Below are 23,662 nucleotides of genomic sequence, written 5' to 3' on the forward strand. Positions count from 1 at the left end.
TAATCCATTCTCTATTTTGTGTTCCCTGTGAGTCTGATGAAAGACACCTCCTTAGATACTTAGGAACCCTATATTGTTTAACAGGGAGGACCTATGAGGCATGTTTTTAAGATCCTCAGAGAGCCTTTTGTGGTTCTTAAATGACCTATGAGGTATAGCCTTAGATCTTTTTGAAGTCTTCGCGAATGATCTTATAGTCCCACCCTGGATTTGATCTTTGACTTGAGGCTCTTTTAGTTAAAGAATTGTTTGCCATCTGGAGAGGCTAGGAATGGCCTGAGTATTCCATCTATAAGTTGAAAGTTGCACTGCCTTTTCTGACCTAGCTTGGGAAGTCTTGTATTGTTGTTACAAGCAAGTCACAAACCTGTCCAGGTTTAAGGGAGCAGGAATCAGATTGTATTTCTTAACGGGAAATTTACAAGATTCTAGAAGAAAGTATAGGATGGGAGATATTGTTACAGCCATCTTTGGAAAATAAAATCAAACTAAAAAAACACTAATGTGATTACACATTTTTAAACATAAACGAACGGTTCACTGGTACTTAAACATGCAAATGCCTTCAATGTAGCTTGAAGAAAATGTACACTCTTTTTCTTAAAAATTTGCTTTTGTCTAAACAATTTTTGAAACTTAGCTTCTGGAGTTGCTTTTGAAAAGCTTAAAAGGTTTATTATGACTGAATGCTTTGTACTAGTCACAATTTGTTGGCAAAGAACACTTTTATGGTAGTTTAATTATTTTTGCTCTGAATATTTTTTAAGTTTTTATATTGTGGAAATCTTACTGATGTTCTTAGGAAATAAAACTGTCTACAATGTTTTCCATAGTGTTTCTTCAGATACTGCTAGCCACACAAAAGCCAGAGTGTAATAGAAACCGCATTTTGTTCAAGAATGATATGCTAAAGAATAATGACCATTCCCTTAACCTTTCAACATTTTAGTTAACTCAGGCTCACACCTGTAATCCAGCACTTTGGGAGGCTGAGGTGGGCAGATCACGAGGTCAAGAGATAGAGACCATCCTGGCCAACATGGTGAAACCCCGTCTCTACTAAAAATACAAAAATTAGCTGGGCCTGGTTGCGCGACTGTAATCCCAGCTACTCGGGAGGCTGAGGCAGGAGAATCGCTTGAACCTGGGAGGCGGAAGTTGCAGTGGGCCAAGATCACACCACTGCAGTTCAGCCTGGCGACAGAGCGAGACTCCATGTCAAAAAAAAAAAAAAGGATAGGGGTGTGTGTGTGTGTGGTGTGTGTGTGTGTGGTGTGTGCGTGTGTGTGTGTGTGTAAGGTGCAGGATGTCTTAGATTAAATGAACATGTAAACTTTTTTCATTACAACAATCAGTGTATCCATGATTTAATCAATCCAACCCAGAGCTGTACTGGGATTGATTCAGGAAAGTGAGTTTCCCGGACAAACAGAGCAATTAACTAGCTGTGTGACTTCTTTAAAGCCTTGGCAACTTACTTTAATTTGCTGAAATGAGGTGAAATGAGACTGTCATCAAGAGAAATATTTGTTAAATATCTTTTATTTACAAGGCATCCATGTGCAATTTAGTGTTAAAGCAGTTTTAATCACGGCAAGGCTCATAGTGGGAGAGTAGCCCATTACTTGAACCATGCAATTTAATTTCATCAGGAACATTTCTAAGATTATTCACTGTAATCTGAACTCTCAAGAGACTTCCTTTTAAGAGACCCTGTTACTGATATACTTGGAAGTTCAAAGTAATAATCAGGATTGCTTTCCTCAGCAGCATTTCCTAACAAAACATTTGAGCTTTTTGTCTCTTCACCTTTCCACAAACCTGAAAATGAAAGCACTATCTGAACACCCCAGATAAAGTGAACTTGGTGTTAAAGAGACTGTACAACTGCCCCTTCAAAACAACTACTCGTTTATGGATAACAGCTATACTCACCTGAGTGTGCACCAGAATCCAAGAGGAAAGCAAATAAAATTCCCAGATGGTTGAAATTTATGCTAAGGAATTTAAATCAGCATTTTAAATGTCACTCCACTCATGCATTTTTTTCGTATCCATAGAGTTGGCATGATAATGTTTTTTCATATGCATTAAGTTCCGATGCATGTCTGAGGTCATAATTGAGTAAAGAAAGAAAGGACTTTCTATTAAGCAAACACTAAAGTTCAGAAGTTTATTTCTGAACAGCGAGTGGTTTGATAATTCATGTATTCATCTGTCATTTCTCTGATTTTGTGGTCGAGATCATTTGAAATGCACATGTATAAAATTCCTTCGTTTACATTTTACTTCTTATGTTAGTTGCATGTGACAATATTCCACATTCTAGTTCTTCATTTTCTTAGTATCTTTCACTGCTAACATCTATGGATTTAGAGGAAGAGGGAGGAAGTGTGTGTACTCTTTCTAGGACTAGAACTTTGGACATACAATTCTTTTTCAGTTTGATCTCGTCTGTGTTAGTACTTTTCCTCAACAGTTATGTATGGAAAGCAACATTACTCCAGTCGTTTTTCTGAAAATAGTTTCAAGTTCAAAGAGTTAGCTATAAAGTCTTTGTCCCATTTAGAAATTATTGTATTTAGGGTTTTTTTAAAACATATCTTAGCGTTTTAGTTCATTATACCTTTGTCAAATAACACAGTTGGAAATTTGATTAGTTATTATTTGCACATTGAGATCAGAAAATCTGTATTTAGGATTTAGGAATTATGGTACTATTACCAACAATGATTACTTTGTTGAGTTTTTACTATAGGTGAGTCATGAAGCTAAGTACATTTTCTAATCTCTTCAAGAATCCTAGGAGATATCAACATTGTCAGATAAGGAAAATAGTAACTTTCCCAAATCAACATAAGAAAGGGACAGACCTGAGAGGTGAGCTCAGCTTTGTCAGGTTTAAAAACCAATGCCCTTATAGCAATGATATACACCAGTGGTTCTCAACTTGGGGTGATTTTACCCCTTCCTCCCAGGGCATATTGGGCAATTAAGGAAGGTTGCTACTGGCATCTAGGGATACAGACCAGGGCTGCTGAAAACATCCTACAATGTACAGAACTGTCCACAGCAAAGAATTATCTAGCCCTAAGATGTCAGGAGTGCTGAAGTTAAGAAGCCCTGATATACCCAAGTGCTTTTTTGACTCAACTAATGGATTATCTTAAAACTTCAACTCTGTTTACCAAGTAGCCTTTAAGAGAAGGTGATCCAAACTCAGACTCCAAGTGGACTTGAATTCATTGACTCTAGAAAACAGAATGTGTCCCATTGGGAAGTAGCCATCATTATTACTTCACAACAGAAAATTTACTTTTAAAAATTCAGAAACACATGAATTGCAGTTTAATCAAGGACAAGAATCAAAGTCAATTTTTTATTTAATTTACATTGATCTATAGTTCCTGGATGTTAGGTAAAAAAATAAACAAAATAAATAAGTAAACAAATTCACATTGAAACCCATAAACAATAAAACTTGGCATACCAGAAACACAAAGAAGATGTGTGATTTAAAATCTTTTAGATAACCATAAGATCTTTTAAGATAACCATAAGAAAGCTTATATTGCTTTAATTTGTTCAGCTAGAAAATTATAGTTTGTATGGCATATTTCTGGTTACTAAAACATCACCAAACTTCTGAATAAAGACCAAAACACTTCCCATATTAAACATTGAAATAAATGTGAACTATACATACATTTAAGATTAATAAAAACAGGCAAGACAATTATTTGCTCTATTATTTCGGAGCCTATCTTTGCAGCTCAGGGTACAAGATGGGAATGCACCCTGGACAGGATGCTATCCCTTCACAGGGTACACTCATATCCACGCCAGCACTCGCTCAGCCTGGGACCCTGCAGACACACCAGTTCACCTAACATGTGCATCTCTGGGATGTGGGAGGAAACCAGAATACCCAGAGAAAATCCATCCAAACATGGGGAAAACCTGCAAACTCCACACAGACAGTGGCTCTAACTGGGAATAGTTTTTTTTTTTTCCTCACCAACATTATAATGAAATGGCATTTGAATGAAACAACATTATTAAGGGGCCTGCTGTACTATTCTTTCCATTCATTTATGTATTTTCTGGGAACCTCTATACTTCTGGAAATCATATGTCAAATTCTAGTTATTCCAATAAAAAGTCTCAATCAGCACATTCTTTGGATTAAAACAACCTAAGCTAGATCAGGGTTACTGAGACTGAAATTGTAAGGAACTGGCAGCATGATGTAAATCCAAATCCATCCCTTAAGTATCCAGGTTAGTTCAGCTGGTGTTTTTTTTATTAAATGACTTTCTCAATGAAAGAAGCAATGCATTGATTTACATTCTGGCTTAGTTTCCTTTCCTTGAAGTGGACCAAAGTTCTAAGTCATTCTTAGGCAAAGTTCTCTACTATTTGGCTGAAAGTTTTCATTCTTTAATCCAGTCCACACTTTCTCAAAGGTAGTTTTCTTTCTCACTTTCGCCAAGTCACTAAAGAAGTCTAATTTGTTGGTCATGATTTGTCAGTTAAGCTCGTAAGATTGCATGCAACTAACGTAAGCAGGATTAAAAAAAAAAAATGAAACAAGTATTCAAAAAGAGCAGTAACTGGAGCAACTAGGGCTATCTAGGGAGAAGAAACTAATGAAAAAGTCTCTTTAAAACACCATCACTGAGATAAATCAGCTGGAAAAAATTTCAGTCTTTGTGTTGTTCAATTAAAGATTCATATCCCATGAAGTATCTGACTTGCCTGGATTGGACCAAATCTACATTCTTGATCAGGGGAGGATGGGACATTGCAACTGAGACTCTTACCCATCTAATAGGGAAGGGATAGTTTCTCAGATGCTCTTATTAATGAAGGAGGATTCTAGTCAAGCAAAAACAAAAGATGTCCACCACACTGTCTTTCCTTTTTTCCTCTCCCAATTATCTTGAAACCCTGGGAATTTATTTCTTTATCTTCCAATTGTCATACGATACCTCTCGATGCATCTACTGAATCTTTACAGTTACGTGCACGTAATGACCTATTCCTGCCTTTCCTTGGGAACGATTACCCCATAGTTCCTCTTATTTCTCACTGGTGGTCAAGCTCACTACCACCTCCTCTATGGACCTCCAAGGGTAAGTAAGATATATGTAAAAATGAACCTACACTTGAAATTTACTAGTGATCTTCTTGGATATTTGAAGAAGGTGATTTTCACATCATATTTCATGGTACTTCAAACTTTCGTGATCTATCTATGAGGAAGATACTTGCTTTTAATATAGACTCTTGCTGTTTTAATCATAACCAATTCCAGTATCATTCCAGAAATTAGGGAATTAAGGCAGGAAAAAGAGTGCAGCTTAATATGACATGGAAGGCATACATTATGAGGGAGTGCAGATGAGGCATGATAATTTCAAAATAACCACTGAGATATAAAGGAAATCGTAGTGCCCTGAAACCCTGGCACTGGTACCAGAGTAGAAATGTAAGAAGCTGAAAAAACTTGACACAGTGTACTTTTGCAGTAACATTTTATGCAGAGCCAGAAATTGTCGCATATAAAAATAATGTGCGTGAGTGTGTGTATGGATGTATAAAACTAGGGGAGGAAGTGGGGAAAGAAGCTAATATGTAGCAATTTTTCTATGTATGACAAACCCCTATTTAACAGTCTTGTTTAGGATTTGAAATGAGGATGGAAAACATATCATAAAATATCATTTACAAAGAAAGGAATTTTAAAAAGCAGAGATAATGGAACATTTTCTCTTTATAAACATCTTATTCTGCCCTGAAATCACAAACAGCTGCAGTATATTCTGACTAATTACAACTGAATCATAAGAAACACAGCATGATAAGAACCCTAAGTGGTTTCAGTATGGTGCAAGTTGATTTTAAACCCTTAAGTTCTATGTAATCCATGTTTTATTCACACTTGGGTCATTAGGTTTTTTTTAAGACTTTTTTTCTTTTTAGGTTCACAGCAAAATTGAGTGGAAGTTACAGAGGTTTCCCATATTTTCCCTACTTCCCACTAGTGCACAGCCTCCCCCATCATGAACATCCCCCACTAGAGTGGTACCTGTGTTGCAAATGATGAACCTACTTTAACACACCATTATTACCCAAACTCCACAGTTACACTAGAGCTCACTCTTGGTGTTGTACATTCTGTGGGTTTACACAAATACGTAAGTAGACGTGTATCCATCATTGTAGTATCATATAGAATATTTCACTGCCCTAAAAATCCTCTATGCTCTGCCTAGTCATCCCTCTGTGTCACCAATTTTAAAGAAATAATAATAGTGTTAGTTTGGGTCATTTACTAATGTAGTTAAATGTCTTCAGTACTATGGAATATTTTAACAAATAGTAAAGCATTATTATTAGTACAGGTGCCATTTATTAATAATTTATTCTTATTATATACTGGTGAAGTTTACCTTTGCATTATAAGTAGAAAGAAAATATTTTTCACAGGAATGTTTTTTTCCTTGATAATTAGAGCTTAACTATTTTCAGGCAGTAATTTAGCAACAAAGACCTGTTCTTTAGATATGAAATTGTAAAACTGAAGAATTTGGAAGGTTCTCACAGATGAGGGAGTACGTTGTATTAGGCTTTTTCAGAGATACAAAACCAGTAAATTCTCTCTCTCTCTCTCTCAGTGTGTTTATGTGTGTGTGTGTGCACATGTGTATACTGGGTATTATGACCTAGACAAGTTGACACATACCAAAAGGGATAAATTTACTTACCTAAGAAATAGATTAGCAACTAATTCATCAGATCCTTAATCCTACCCTTCTTCTTCTCACATGTCTTATCTCTTAAATTGTGCGTTTACAGAGATCACTAAAGCTCAGGGACTAGGAAATGCTTCATCCTACTCTCCTTCCTCCGTCAAACTATCACCAAGAGTTCAGGGCTTCCTGGGAGCCTAATCTGGTGCGGCATGTGTAGAGACAACGTACAGTAAAATATAATACCCTGGTACACATGCTGCCTAGACAAGGACAATTAGAATCTGGGAAACGATTCAATGCTTTGAATAATGAAGAAATAGATTAGGACATACAGGCTCTAAATGCCATACAAAGTGAGCTAACTCAAAAAAAAAAAAAAAGAAAGAAAAAAGCAGGGATAGTTTGACAAAGGACAACTTCATCTACCTTCAGATTTTCCTTGGGGTCCAAAGCCAGAAACTGTCCCATGATTTGAGGGAGCCTAGCAAAACAAAACAAAACAAAACAGAAACAAAAACAAACAGACAAAAAACCCAGAAACTCTATAGCAGAAGGTGAAGACAACAGTGAATATGAAACCCGGTTTGTCTTTGTCACTGAAACAGAATCTGTCCTCTCATCTGAACTTCAGTAGAGTGCATCGAAGTACTTGTAAGTCTCTTCTTCAATCTTAGCACTAACTATATTCCAATGTTTGTTGTTTTCATGCACAATGCACAATTTCACCCAAGATTCTGATAAATTATGGTCATTTTTAAAAGGCAGTAAAATTTTATGAGACCATGATGTCTTAGCTACAGTTCCAACAGGTAATTAAATTCTAGACCTGTGAAATTTCAACTAGTCAATTAAAGTAATATTTCATCCTGAAACTAGTGTATGTGTAGTGAAGCCAGGTACTTATTAACAAACCATTACCTTCCATCCAGAGGGCAAAAACTTCCTGAGACTGGGAAAATGTGCTGTGACTATATAATTTTTATTGAATTCACTTCATGTCTGTGTGTCTGTTGCCTGTCTTTTAAAGAGATTCTAGTAACTTATCTGGATCCATTGGCCTTCTTGGGTTTCTAGCTGCTTTCTTTATTCCCTTTGCTTAAAACACCAACATGGCACATGTATACATATGTAACAAGCCTGCACATTGTGTGCATGTACCCTAAAACGTAAAGTATAATAATAATAATAAAATTTAAAAAAAAACTCAGTCTAAATCCTTACTGTTTATAGGTCCATGATGACAAGATTTCTTGGTGCTATACCCATCATCATGTTCCATAAGCCATAACAATAATAGCTGAGGTAGGCTATCCCTGCCAATATTTCCCCTAAATGCTCTCTATTTTTTAAGTCATGGCCAAGCACTTCAGATCCATAGGTCTTTGTCTGATCAACTTTGTTGTTAGCACTGACAGCTGAGACAGCTCCACCAGTGCCTTTTTGGCCCTAGAAGGTGGATCTAGTGCAACCCTATCATCTCTATGCCGTTAGCTGCTGAAGACTAATTTTTTGTGCCTCCTTAAGTAATCTAAGAATAACAATCATGCCCCACTAATCTCCTACACACTTATAAGGGTCTTCTTTATGTTCTGTTGTATCTCATCCTATATTTGTACAATGTTCTTCACCACATTTTTTAACTAAAATTTTCAAACAGTCAAGTTGAAAGAACAGTGTAATTAACGTATGCCCATCACCCAACAACCTACACTCAAGAGTTAACATTTGCCATATTTTGTCTATCTATCTATCTGTCTGTCTATCTATCTATCTATCTATCTATCTTTCTATCCATTTATCTATCTGTCTATTTATCTATCTTTCTATCTTGCTTGCTGAAAAATTTGAAAATAAATTCTGGAGATAATGTTACTCCTAAATATTTCAGTATACATATAGAAAAGAGCATTCTCTTAACCATAATACCTTGCACACTGAGAAAATTATACTTTCTTAATCAAGTGATATCTAATCAGCCTATTTATCTACCATCTGTCTATCTAATTTATCCAATTTTCCCCAAAATGGCCTTGCAGCTGCTTTTTCAAACCAGGATTCTGAGTTCACTTATTTAATTTGATTGTTACATCACTCAAGTTTCTTTAAGTGTATAACAGTCCACCAACATTTATTTTTGTGATACTGACTTTTTGATGAGATGATGACAATTGTCTTGTAAAATATACCACATTCTATATTTGTCTGTTATTTAACTTGTTCTTTTATACCTGTACTTCTTATAACCTGGATATTAGGTCTAAAGTCTTGGGCACATCCAGGTGAAGCATTTGGCAAGAATATGGTACTTCGTAGGTGATTCCGAGTACCTTATGTTGCATCACATTAGGAAGCATAAAATATCAGGCTTCGCTCTATTGGTCATGCTAAATTTTATCACTTTTAGGGTGGTTACTACTAGATCACTTCATTGCAAGGTCTGTTTGCCCTTTGCAATTAGCAAGTAAACTGTGGGGTAAATGAACTGTTGGGAATGACATCAGGCATTCCCTAGTGAACTTTCACGTAAGGATTTATGATTCTTTGATGATCCTTGATGGGAACAGTGGTTTCATTGGGATTGCAAAATTCTGATTCTCTAATAATATTATTCCTTCTACATTTATTGGCTGTTAATCTCTTATAAAGAGCTTTCCAAAATAAAATGGGTATGGGTGACAGCTTTTCCCAAAAAGGTAGGATATTCTGAATTATTTTCTTTTAATTGTCAAATTTTAGAGTGAAAAGTTGGTTTATTAGTGAGCTTTGATAGTCATGTGTCTCTCTATCATTCCCTTTATCTTATTCTTTTTTCTTTTCCCTTTTCTCAACCACTGCAAAATTGTGAATTTTTATATATGTTCAGTGTTTTACAATAAATGACAAAGGATAGTGCAAGAAAAAATACACATATATTTTATACATCTATAATGCATATATAATACTTATTTCATATGAAGGATTTCAATTAAATTTTAATATTATAAGTTTCTAACTTTGGTCTTATATTGTCTCTTTTCTTTTATAATGAAAATCTTAGTTTCTTAGATATTCATATGTTTGTTTTATCCTAGCATATAAAGTAGGTTCTAATGAGAACAAAACTATTTTAAAATACTTTTTAATTATTTTATTGTTTTCTAAATTTTAGCTTTGAGATTCATGGGGTGCCTGTGCAGGTTTGTTACGTGGCTGTACTGCATAATGCTCAGGACTGGGATATGATTGATCCTGTCACCGAGGTCCTGAACATTGTATCCAGTGCGTAGTTTTTCAACCTTTGCCCCCTCCCTCCCTCCTCCTCGAGTATCTGTCGTTCCCATCTGTACATTCATGTGTCCCCAATACAACAAAACTATTGAGTGAAATTTAAAATTTATTTGAATCACTTTTTGTGCTTGCAGTATATCCTAAAATTGTAGTCATAAAAATATAATCAGAATGCTTTGCCAAAAGTCACTTGAAATAATTTTCTCTCCGAGTTGTATTACTAATTTAAAATAGAGTTAGGCTTATTTATTCTGGTTTCCTTTTAATTTTAGGATTTAACTTTTCTATTTTCATTTGTAAAATTATATAAGGCATTTACATAGTTCAGATGTCAAAATTATATAAAAAGGTGTACTCAGAAAATTCTTCTTTCCATCTATTCCCTACTTTATTCCTCCCATTCATCCGCTATGTTATCATTTTTAAGAATTTTCTTTTTACAACACACACACACACACAAGCACACACAGATACTCTGCTCTGAACCTTTAATTTTCCACTTAATACATTCTGACCCTTACTCCGTATCAATACATAAAGACAGTCTTCACTTCTTTTAAGGTCTGCATTATGGTATTTCATTGGTAGTATGTCATTGTTTATTCCATTATTGCTATTGATGGACATCTGAATTACTTGCAGCCTTTTACAGCAGTAAGTAACCTTGTACATATGTTGGTTTGTACTCCTGGAACTCTCTCTTGGGGAATATTCATAGAAGTGGGGTTCCTAGGTCAAAAGAAAATCTGAATATAATTTTTAAAAATACTGATTAATTCTCCTTCAGAGAGCTTTTGCCATTTTGCACTTCCATCAGTAATGTATAGCTCACAGACTTCTTTCAAATGTTTGGATGTATGCCAATCTGCTAGTTAAGAAATCTCTCAGAATAGCGTTAAGTTGCATTTTTCTTATTATGAGTGAGATTAAGCAATCTTTTAGGTGCTCAGGCGCCATTTCTCTTCTTTTTATGAAATGTCCATGTCTTTTGCCCAATTTTCTATTTGGGTTTTGAATTTTTCCTTCACTATTTTAAGATCTTTTTATATATTAGAACAGACTAGTGGTCCTCAGCTGGGGATGATTTTGCCTCCCTCCCCACTCCTCTCCCCATGGTTTTTGGCAATGTCTGGAAGTATTTTTGGTTGTCACACCTGGGAAAGGGGTGCTATTGGCATTTAGTAGGTAGAGGCCAAAAGTGCTGCTGAATGCCCTGCAGTGCAGAAAACAGCCCCCATAACAAAGAATTAACCATCCCCAAATGTCAATAGTGCTGAGCTTTAGAAACACTGGATTAGACCTTCTCCTGTGATATAAGTTGCAATATTTTCATCTGGTTTGTCATTTGTCCTCTGATTTTGTTTATGATGTTTTTTTGGCCATTTCTTTTTTTTTTTAAGTAGTTGAATTTCTCAATCTTTTCCATTATTGCTTCCATATTTTGAGTCATAGTTAGAAAGGCTCCCTCACTCTTAGGTTATAAGGGATTTCACTGCGTTTTCTTCTAGATCTTATATGGTTTTATTTTTTACATTTATGTAAAATTAATCTTGAGATAATGTATAAGATAGAATTCAATTTTTTTACTTTTTCCAAATGTCTATCAAGCTGAACCAATATCACTTATTCTAAAGATCATCTTTCCTCCCAGCGATTTGAGATGCCAACTTTATCATATACCCAATTTCTATATATACCTGGGTCTATTTCTGGACTTTCTATTTGTTTCATCATCCTTCTGTCTATTCATGGGCCAATACCACACTGTTTTAATTATAGAGGTTTACAACACAGGGATATAAAGCAGAGAGTTAGTTACACAGATGATGAAATAATAGAGGAGCCATACTGGGGGCAGCGAGGTGACCTACAGGCTAGCAAAAGCAAGAAGCCATTAGCATCCTGAGGCTGAGAGACAAAAGGAAATGGTGGTTATCAGAGCCCAGGAACCAAGAAAACCAAGGAAATAATGGAACCATAAAAAAGAGACAGTCATCAATGGAGATACTTCCCAAGGCAGAAAGAAAAGGAGAGAAATACCCCTGACTTCTCCCTAACACCTTCCAGTCTTGCACAAGTGCTTCTAAATGGCTGTTCAAGCCCACCCAGAGCCCAGCTGATTTGGGAGTCTAGAGAAACACAGTCCACAGGGGGCTGCCCCCTGTGATACAGAGAACAGGAGAAGAGAAAAGATGGGCTCTTAGGGCAAATAGATCCAGGTCCAGTGATGCTGATTTTCTTAGTCCAAGGGCTACTTCTGTTGACATGTAAAGGATGTAAAAAATTGTTTGTTTTTTCATTTGTTGATTTTTATTATTTTCTCTCTTTTCTTATTTTTTTATACAATTTTGTTTCAGTAGGACCCTATTTTAAGCAACTTCTTTCTTCCCCTTTATAATCAAACCTCCAAGGAACTCTTGTACAATTAATATTTAGAGTGCCTCCTTCCCCATCAGAAGAGGTACCTGATAGAGACCGCCACTTCTAGTCTTGCCCTCTAAGTTCGTTCTGACTCCCCAGCATTCAGCGCTCTGATCCACCAGGGGTCAGGCCTGTTCTGAATACTTTCTCAATTTGAATTGGACCGAGAACCACCCTTAGGCCCAGGGAAGTGTAGTTTTTGCCTCAGGGCCTGTGCCTTAAGGGCCCTGATCCAGCTATATGGGCCCCGGTTCCTATTTCTTACCTATTTCTTACCTTTAAGGCACTCTACAACTCTCTACTCTCTATATCTGGAATCATCCACCTGCCCTGCAAGAACTCCAGGGCTCACACCCTTCTGGGTTGTCCCAGGACCCATGGCCAGCCTTGATTTTTGGAGAGCAGCCTGGCTAGTGGATCCCGCCTGCTGGCTACTACAGTATTTCTTTTGTGGGATCACATGAAATTGGTCCATCAGATTGTGCTGTACTTGGGTGACTCAATGTCTGACATAGGATGGGCTTCAGAGCTCTGGACTACCAACTATTTGTCACTGACCTTTGGGCTTGAGCTTTGGGCCTGCGTGTTAATGCTCACTGGTGTGTGTCTGCCATGGTGCTGCCTCCAGTCTACAGCCCTTGTGGGTGGCAGGAACTGCAGGAGGTATCCTCAACCTAATGTACTCCCAGCCACTGGCACCCAGGATGCTCACCCCAATCCCTCTGCAGGCTCCATGCCACATGTCAAGCAGTCCTCTGGGAATGATCATTCTGCTTTCCGGTAAGACTCTTCTAGATTGTTGCTCAGCATGGCCAGTGGATCCTTTCAATCAATATTCTACAATTGATGCAGTGATATTGTGTTCTTTGGGGTGGGGGGACCAATTCTAAGCCATGCTGAATGAACAATGGACATTCATTTACACAAATAGAAAGTATCTTCTCTCATTGCCCCTAGGACCCTTGTCTGTCTTCCTCACTGGTGGCAGTTTGTGGAAGGTGGGAGTATAGCAATAATCAAAAGCAGTCAGCAATGCAATCAGTAATGCAGTGGTTTTGGTCTATATAGTTGAGGAAACACATGGTTGGAAGATATGCTTATTTTTTGTTTGTTTGTTTTTTGTTTGTAGCAATTTCTTTTTTTTTATTATTGTGCTTTAAGTTTTAGGGTACATGTGCACAATGTGCAGGTTTGTTACGTATGTATCCATGTGCCATGTTGGTGTGCTGCACCCATTAACTGGAAGATGTGTTTATGATATAAAATTACAATCAGTAAAAACATGACCAGAAAACAAACCATCATTCACATTATCTGAAATACTCTGGGAATGACTTGCGTTCATGACCATCAGTGCCATAACAACCTTCAAGAGAGTCACCGAAGTCAGAATCCACAGAGTGCATGATAGATGATGCAGTGTCATGAGTAATCATGTACAGCATAAAGTAAATGATATTAGAGAACTACAGGTACAAAATAGTCTGTGTTGCTTAAATACACACAGTTTCCAAAGAGCTATGGCAGTAACAATAATAGCATTGCTACATTTTTCTCAGATGGGAGATGCAAAAGTAGTTAGGCATGGGACATATGACAATAAGGAACATGAAGGTATGGTTTCTGGATCTGAACAGAAATAGGCAGTAATCAGACACTACAAAGAATCTTCGTGTGCACTGATTGTACAATAAACATGTACAATAAACAAATATATACTGCTTGTCAACTCATTATTCTAACTCTTCATTAATAAATCACTATACTTTGCAGGAGTCCATGAATTTGCAGTACATCTTTAATCAAACTGTTTATATAGACAGGAGTCCTGCAAAAAATAAAATATTTGCCCAGGATCTTACAAACCTTAAGGGTGGTACTGATTGGACCCTCTCCTTTTGGGGGCATTCTTGGAGACAGAAGTCAATTTACATGTAAGTGGGAGAGATATTCATTTAAGACCTCCAAAGCTGGCTTCAGAGCCCTCCCCTTGGTGAGAAGGAGGGTAATTGTATCTATTTGGAAACATGCCTGGTTTTCCTCTTATATATACAAGTCCCCTCCATCTCACTAAGGTAAGGGCTCTGGAGCCAACTTTGGTGGTCTCAAATGAATATATCTCCCGTTTACATGTAAGTTGGCTTCTATCTGTAAGATATGCTCTGGTATGGGTTATGGTGATTTTATTTGTCCTTGTTTGATCTGAAAGGTTTGTTGAATAATACTGGAGGGATTCAGAGTTAAATAGTTTGTATTATCCTATTGGAATTAAAACTTAAGGGCATATCCAGGTGTTTGGAGGTCGGAAACTTATATAATTTTAGAGGTCCCCTTTAATAATAGGATTATCATATATACATTAGGTACAGGCTCTGAAAGGTGTTGGTGTAAATCAAGGGTCCTGAGGCTTAAGCTTCATGACCTGTGTGGTAAATCTGCCTCTGGTGGAATGCTGACTTTTTTTCGTCTCAATGCAAAATGTTGTCTTTATTGCTTCTAAATTTCAACTTATTAAATTTCTTGGTAGCCTGTATCAGTTATACGCTGTATTATTTATTTCTCTTGGCATCATGTCATTTGTTAATCATAGCATTTCATCTGTTTTTTACTTAAGTCAATGGTAAATAATGAACAAGTCTTAAAGATTTTACTAAATAGATTTTATTGAAATATTTGTTATTAAGGGAAATAATTTCTTCTATAATTTCTCCCTTCCTTTCCTGCCTAGTTTCTAGTTTCTACTTTAACTTTTACCTTCCTATTCTGTCACTTGTCTTTTTTACTAAAAGTGGAATTTGGGAAGTCTTCTAAACATTTAGTTTCTGAGCATTTTTTTATAGGCTAGGCAGAGAAAAGAGTCTTTCATCTGCATTAACCGTAATGAGATAATGAAAAAAATTCGCCTAACCTTTGCAATATATTTGACAATTTAATAGCATATCTATAACCATCCTCCAGGTTATGATAATTTTCAAACATCACTGAGATGTGCAATTTGACCCTAGCGGAAATAATAATTATTTACTCTTAAGATCAACTTGCTTTGGGTATTTATCTCATAATTCCCTTAATTAAGTCATCAAATATGAATAAAATAACAAAGACATTTTAAAACTTAATTATTTTCATACTCCTAGGCCCCCTATGGGATAAAATGTATCTTTTAGAGGTTATTGAGCTGTTTTCAGAGGAGAAAATGTAAAAATTAGCAGATAACTTGACTGCATTTATTAAGATATGGGACTATAAAAATCACCCTGAAACTTTGTAGGTAAAATACATGTTTGGAAATAAAATTTCAAGAACTTTATAGCAGATATTTTTATAAATATATAGTAAAATGTGTTAAGATACCATAATAAAAAATTCAAGTTCTTGTTTAACTTCTGCTTCCATCTATGTAACTTTGGATATGATAGACATTTAATATCTTCAAATTAGGCTTATGACCTGAAGGACTTTTTCATCTCTTCCATTTATTAGACACACTTTAACATGAAGAATTTAAATTCTCAAGTCATATTTTCTGGCCTTTAGCCACTTAGTTTGGGCAATGTATTTTATGTTTCTAAACCTCAGTTGGCTTATCTATAAAGTAAGGACAATGACAGAACCCCTCTCGTAGGACCTTTCTTATGAAGATTGGATATGAGATAATATATGTAAAGATAATGTATAATGAAGTCTCTCAGCAGACTGACAGGAAATTTTAACTCATCTAATGTTGGCGGTGATTATAAGGTTTTATTGTGTCAAGTTATTTTATAGGTATAGATAAAATTGCTAAGGTTATAGTTGTCATAAAACCCCCTCCACTTTTTAAGACACCAATAGATTTTAGCAACATGCTATCTCATTTCACTAAGCTGTGCAATGTCCTTATGATGTGTTAGGATATTGTCTACAGTGAAGTCGATTATTAGGATTTTCTTCATAATTATTTTGGGTTGATAATGTACTTTTAAAATGTATAATTATCTTTCCTACATGGCATATATGTTTTGCTTCACTTTCTTCCTGGCATTTGGAATTTACATAGATGCTTTCATGTATTGATATAAGTATTTAGTCATCTTAATTACTTATGTGACTGTTAAGGAAATGCGAACAGAAAATGTATTCAAATTTTTCCTTTGAAATTAAATGTGGTCAAATGTTCAGCATTTCCCCCACCCCCATTGTGCTATTACAAAGTGTAAAGAAATCACGAGTTATCCCAATGATTATGTGATTTTAGAGGTTTTAATAATACATTTATTCAATTAATTTGAAAATACCATATAGATATTCAGATTTAAAGAAACAGACAAGATTCACTGAATCATATTAAAGCTAGTTTATTAACCAAATCATATTGATGATATATTGACAACACTGCTAGAAGGTTGACTCCAAACTTCTCATCTGTACTCTGAACACTTACTAATTCTGAGAAATAGCTTTAGAGACACATTAACTTCCCTTTCAACATACTTTTCCTTCTCTTCTTTCCTATGTTTAATTTTAGCTGATACAGTACAATACCAGGCATCAAGGAAGGAACAAAAGCCCTGATAATAAGGAGTTACTTAATAAAGTGTTTGAAATGAGACTTTCAAAAATAGTTTGTTTTTATCGGTTTTCTAAAAAGTACACCAAGTACTTGATTCGTCAACTTTTTCTGTGATGACAAACCACAAAATATTTTAATTTTTTTATTTTTAATGTTTGTGGTTACATAGTAGGTATATATTATTTATGGGGGTACCTGTGATGCTTTGATACAGGCATGCAATGGGAAATAATTACATCATGAAGAATGAGGTATCCATCCCTTCAAGCATTTATTCTTTGTGTACAAACAATCCAATTACACTCTTTTAGTTATTTTTAAATGCACAATTAAGTTGTTGACTGTAGTCACCCTATAGTCACCCTGCTGTGCTGTCAAATAGTAGGTCTTACTCATACTTTCTATTATTTTTTGTACCCATTAACAGTCCCCCAGCTACCCTTCCCAGCCTCTGGTAACCATCCTTCTAGTCTTTATGTCCGTGAGTTCAATTGTTTTAATTTTTAGATCCCACAAATAAGTGAGAATGTGTGTTTGTTTTTATGTGCCTGGCTTGTTTCACTTAACATAATGATCTCCAATAAACCACAAAATCTTAATGGCTTACAACAATGAAGATTTATTTCTTGCCCACAAGTTTGCAAGTGGCTCAGACTAGGTTCAGCTTGGCGTGGATCAGTTGTTCTATTCCATACGTCTTTTCACTGAGAGACCCAGGCGCAAGAAAACCACTATTTTTTACATGCAGTGCTTATGAAAGAGGACACAATCTTAAGAAAGTGATGAGAAGCATGTAGCACTTCTTAAAGCCTTTCCTGGAATTACCACACTGTCTCTTTCACAATATTTCATAAGTCAAAGCAAATCACATGGCCCAGCCCAAAATCAGTGGTCAGGGAATATACTTTGTCCACAGGGAAGCTGTGCTGAAGGAGGGGATGAATAGTTGTGAAAAAATCATTCAATTATGTATAGTATATTATTTAGTATTAGATATTTGGCCTTTAGAAACCCCTACACTCACACTTGAATTACTGGTTCTTTTTATGTACAAGGTAGAGTCAGAATTTTAACATTTTAGAGGTAGTAAGGACTTTGAAGAGTCTGTAATCCTATTAATTCATTTCACAAATAATAAAATAGTGTGACCTGAAGACGTCAAGTGACTCTTGCCATGATGAGATTCTGTTAGTGACAAAGATGGATGTGAAACCCAGCTTACCGTTCTCCACAATTAATGCATTATGCTGCCAGTCGGTTAATTATTTAGTCTAGATTAGGTATTCTCTGAGAAGTGAAAAAGAGCAAAAATTCCAATTTAAAGTAGAAAAGCTAAGAGTTTACTATAGTTTTCTTCTCAGCCTAGAAATATTTCATCATTCAATTTCAGTTCTGCTAAAATTAATTGACTGCTTAAACTGAGCTGTATTCTACAGCAAGCCCTGCAAGTGAAAACATGTAATGAAATATTATTAACACTTTACCAAAACCATGGAAAGAATAGAGAAACAAGACTGTAAAAAGTATAATTGGTATTTATATTACTATCAGGATATATAAAATAAACAGAAATAATTAAATGTGGTTTGCACTAAGATTAGCTAGTATCCTGCCTGAAATAAATACATAATGATAAAAAATACTGTTAAATGTTGATCGATACTTGAAGCATTAGTTTTCTTTGGGCATATTTGGTCAAAATGGGTTAATGACATCATATCTTGCATTCCCTATTACACGAGGTGGGTGGTACCTATGTAAATGAACACAATTTTCAAAGATATTGTTAAGCTGATTACATATGGAAATCATTCATTTAAAGGAATATTTTTTATATGTTTTTTAACAATGAGAAACTATTTTCATAAGCCTCAGCACTCCTATAGAAAGAATAATTGTATTATTTTCATAAGCTTTATTTTTTATGCTCTTGGCACACATAACTACAAATATTTCTTTCAATCTTTTTAGAAGGTAATTATTTATGGTTTTATTCAAGCCACATAGGTAGTAAGCAATAAACCCTGGAGAATAATGAGTATGAAACTGTCTACTTAAATAATAAAATATCCTACTAAATATAACAAGAGACAAAGGTAGGAAAATGGGAGCTAACATGTACATTAAGGGTAGATACCAGACATAAAAGTAGTAGACTAGTTTGTATCAAGTGCCTGAATTATAGGGGAAATGCATGAAGTTGGATAACAGAGCAATATTTCATCCCGAGCTTCCAAACCAAATGAGATACTGGATCATCAGAGCAACTTGAATGAATAAATGGATGAAATATATTTAAAAGAACTTTTAAAAAGAACAGTGGGGTAGAGAGAGCATTTCTTTATTTCATTATTGTCCTGATGTTTCTGCCTGGCCAATTTCTCTTCATATCTCACACACTTTAGATTTTAGTTTCATTTCATCTTCTGTGGCAAGCTTTTCTTTCTCCTCCATGTCTGTACCAGTGGCTGCTCATAGCATATTCTACTTGCCCTAGGATAGCCTATCTGTAATAGAATTGCATTTGTTTGTCTAGTTCTACCTCCACATTCTTTCAGCTCCATAAGGGATGGGACTATGTCAGTTTTACCTGTTCTATTCATGTCATCTGACACAATTCCTGGCTACATATAAGGCATTCTATAATATTTGTTGTTTGGATGATGTGTGATGGAGTAGAACTCTGTGCATATGTATGTGTGTGTGTGTGTGTGTGTGTGTATGCGTGCACACACATGCACAGTGAGGGGCAGGCAAGAACTTTTCCCTGCAAGATACTAGAATGTGTTAAACTTACCAGTTAAAAACTGTTGTACTAGTAGGGTCTAGATATCCATGGAACACAATAGAGTTTAAAGACCCTAGCCGGGCGCGGTGGCTCACGCCTGTAATCCCAGCACTTTGGGAGGCCGACGTGGGTGGATCACAAGGTCAGGAGATCGAGACCATCCTGGCTAACACGGTGAAACCCCGTCTCTATTAAAAAATACAAAAAAATTAGCCGGGCGTCGTGGCGGGCGCCTGTAGTCCCAGCTACCGGGGAGACCGAGGCAGGAGAATGGCGTAAGCCCAGGAGGCAGAGCTTGCAGTGAGCCAAGATCGTGCCACTGCACTCCAGCCTGGGCAACAGAGCGAGACTCCGTCTCAAAAAAAAAAAAATGATATCATCTCAAATGATATTGAGAATAGTCACTATTTAGAGAGGGTAAAATAAATTTCATTGGATTAAATAGTTAACTTCAAATAACATTGAATGAAGTATGGGTCTTATGTTTTGTTGTTGTTGTTGTTGTTGTTGTTTTTTGAGACGGAGTCTCCCTCTGTCGCCTAGGCTGGAGTGCAGTGGCGCAATCTCGGCTCACTGCAAGCTCCGCCTCCCAGGTTCCCGCCATTCTCCTGCCTCAGCCTCCAGAGGAGCTGGGACTACAGGCGCCCGCCACCACGCCCGGCTAATTTTTTTTTATATTTTTAGTAGAGATGGGGTTTCACCGTGTTAGCCAGGATGGTCTCGATCTCCTGACCTCGTGATCCGCCCGTCTCAGTCTCCCAAAGTGCTGGGATTACAGGCGTGAGCCACCGCGCCCGGCCGGGTCTTGTGTTTACTGACTTCTACACGGGAGAGAATGTCTAGTAATAAAATCATGCAACTAATTATAAAGAAAAGAATCAATATGTTTTACTACATAAAAATTAAGATCACCTGAATGCCGCTAAGCAGTGTATGAAAATTAAGAAGTAAATGTTAACCTATATAAAAATTTAAAAAATGGTAACTATCTTAACAATAAAAGGAATTCTTAAAAAGTAGTAAGAAAAACGTCCTTATGTTAGTAGAAAATTGGGAAAGAAAATAGACAATTTGAAGAATAGTATTCAATTGGAAAAAAATGTTCCACTTCATTAGCAATTGAATAAATACAAATTAAAGCAGCAGTATAATGCAATATGTTATGAAAAATAGAAAAAATTAAAAAGTTGTAATATCTAATGTCTAAGAGCAGGCTAAGAAGGGCATTCTTATCGTGTATTGTAGTTACAATATGAGTCGATACTTTTCTGAAATGTAATTTAGCAAGTATCAAGATCCTCAAAAATGTTTATACTCTTTCAGCTAGTAATGTGATTTATATATGAGGGTTCTTTCACCTAATTTATTAAATAAGTATTAAATTTGTACCATGGACAAGACACTGTGTTATGTGTTAGGGACATAATAGTAAGCAAAACAACCAAGGCAATTACATCTCAGGGAGACATACAGATGCATAAACAGATGATGAGTATAATACTAGTTCTTAAATAGCTTATGTTTTCAGGCAGCGTTCTAGGTGCTTTCTCTATATTCAACTTGTTTTATCCACCCAACACCCAGATGAGGCAGGTACTATAATCTTACTGAAGACAGAGAAGTTAAGTGATTTTTCTCTAGATCACTCAGCCCATGCTGGAGATGAGATTTAAACCCAGGAGCATGGTTATATCCACAGTGTTAACTATCATGCAGGGGTGGATATAATGCAAAGTGTATTATTTAAAATGCTAAAAAGTTGCCTAACCAATAGAGAAAAGGGAAATCAAACCATATTTAAATGATAAAATTTTATTATTTAGTCATAAAAAAATGATACTTTACAAAAACTTATAGTAACATGGAAAATATTTGTAATATAATGTTAAATGAATAAAGCTGAATCCAAATCAGCATATGTAAAATAAACCCAATTTTATTATTAAAAAGTGTTATAAATAGATACATGTGTTACACATATTTATATATACATAAATAGATGTATTTGATTCCCTCACTAGATTCTCAGTTGATGAGGAGGTATTTGATAGGTTTGTCACTGTACACCTAGCAATTACCATTGTGTCTAGACCTAAGAGATGCTAAATAAGTTTTAAATTCATACATGATTAGCCAAAAAAAGTCTGGAAGAATATAGACCAAAATACTACCATTAGTTTTCTCTAAATTCTGCAATTATAGCTTATTTTAGTTTTCTGTTATAATTTTTTAGTATTTCCAAAATTCTCTCTAGTAATTATGTATAGACTTTACTGGCTTTGGTTTTTAAAGAGTAAAGCAGGTTCTAAAGGGAACTCGTGTTTAAATATTAATAGCATTAACAACCATCTGTCTTAGATAGCTTAGGCATCAATCTGCTGGAATATAGGAAATTGAACTAGATGGCCCTCCAGGATTCCTGTTAAATACAGGTTACCTGGTGTACCAGTTATCAAGTTATTGTATCCCATCTGCAAATTTATACTCCGTTGCCTGTTCTGCAAAAATGGAGATGAGCCCTTTAAATATTTTCCTTTGCCAGCCTGTACGATGTTCAGCTTGGTCAACTGAAGCACAGGAGGAAGGAATTTTCCTTCCTGATGCTGGCATGCTTTCTCAGCAGGCTCCTCAGTAAAGAGTAACTGCACCATCAGGCTCGCACAATGCTAGTGCGTGGTGGTCAGCAGCACCCACTTTGGTCAATTTCATAGAGGAGAGACTCCAGAGAGACACATCCCTATAAACAGTTTTCCCTGGCATTCTAGAGAGCAGATTTCCATGAAGTTCTGAAGGGCAGATCTTCAGCAACTTACGCTGGCACAGCATCCTATTCAGTGCCTGCCATTCCACAAGCCATGGCTGTGCCCTCCCTGACAAGGTCCAGATCTCAGCCTTGAGGGTAGGCAAGCGTCTTCATTGGGCATCTATATCAGTTCTAGAGTAGTGGCTGTTCCTTATATCTGTTATTCCTGTATATTTTAAGAGTACTCTTTACTCCTTACTGGCCAATCCCTCAATATTCTAATCCCCTGTTGTAGCTGATAATCCTTTATACATTAAACTTTCCTGTTCGGATTATTGTACTGTTTCTGTCCTCTGATTAGACCCTGGATTTTATATATTTTAATAATTTTATTATAATTTCCATCCTTCTCTCTTCACTAAGAAAAGGTAAATGATATAAATAAAACACTACGAAGGGTAGGTTTGCCATAGAGATCAAGAACTATAATTATTCAAATATGGAAAGGAGATATAAAGTATCCCAAAACATATAAAATTCCAAATAAATGAACAGGTACATGGTGTAAGCTGGGCAAATAGTTCTTAAGTAGGGAGGGAAGAAATGTAATGTGTTAAAGAAAAATATTCCCATCTGCATTGGCAAACAGCATGAAAGCAGGGCTATTAGCAAACAAGGTATTATAAGGGGGAAATCTATTAGAATACAAAATGACAAATGTAAATGAGAAATGAAATCTGAATCTCCATGCAGAAGCCACCAAATCAGAAAGCCAAGCAAACAGAAGTGAGCTGCTTTTTGCAGGGCAACAAGGCTTATCTAATTCTGAATAATATGATTCTCCCAAATTAGTATTACTCACCTTTTAGTCAAAAGACAACTAAAAAGGCATTAAAATAACAGAATGAACCTAAACTTTGGTTAAGGAATAAATTTGTGGCAGGAAAAAAATAAATAAGACCGCAAATACTTCAAATTGCAGATCTGAAGTAATTGTTAAAGTGAATTGCACAGAGAAATTTGCATCAAAGCTTAGAAAATAATTCTAGCACTATCCCAATCTGCACTTACCAATTATGAAACCTGAAGCACAGTTACCTTATTAAATGGGAGTTATTATCATGATTTAGCAA

At 35.9% G+C, this 23,662-nt stretch overlaps 1 protein-coding gene across 15 annotated transcripts in view; it reads left to right on the forward strand.

The window, feature by feature from the left end:
- ANKS1B (ankyrin repeat and sterile alpha motif domain containing 1B) overlaps positions 1 to 23,662 on the forward strand; it is a 1,250,661-nt gene that overhangs the window by 586,415 nt on the left and 640,584 nt on the right. The gene's annotated exons all lie outside the window — the stretch shown is intronic.

This window comes from Nomascus leucogenys, chromosome 10, assembly GCF_006542625.1.
Source record: "Nomascus leucogenys isolate Asia chromosome 10, Asia_NLE_v1, whole genome shotgun sequence".
Classification (NCBI taxonomy): domain Eukaryota; kingdom Metazoa; phylum Chordata; class Mammalia; order Primates; family Hylobatidae; genus Nomascus; species Nomascus leucogenys.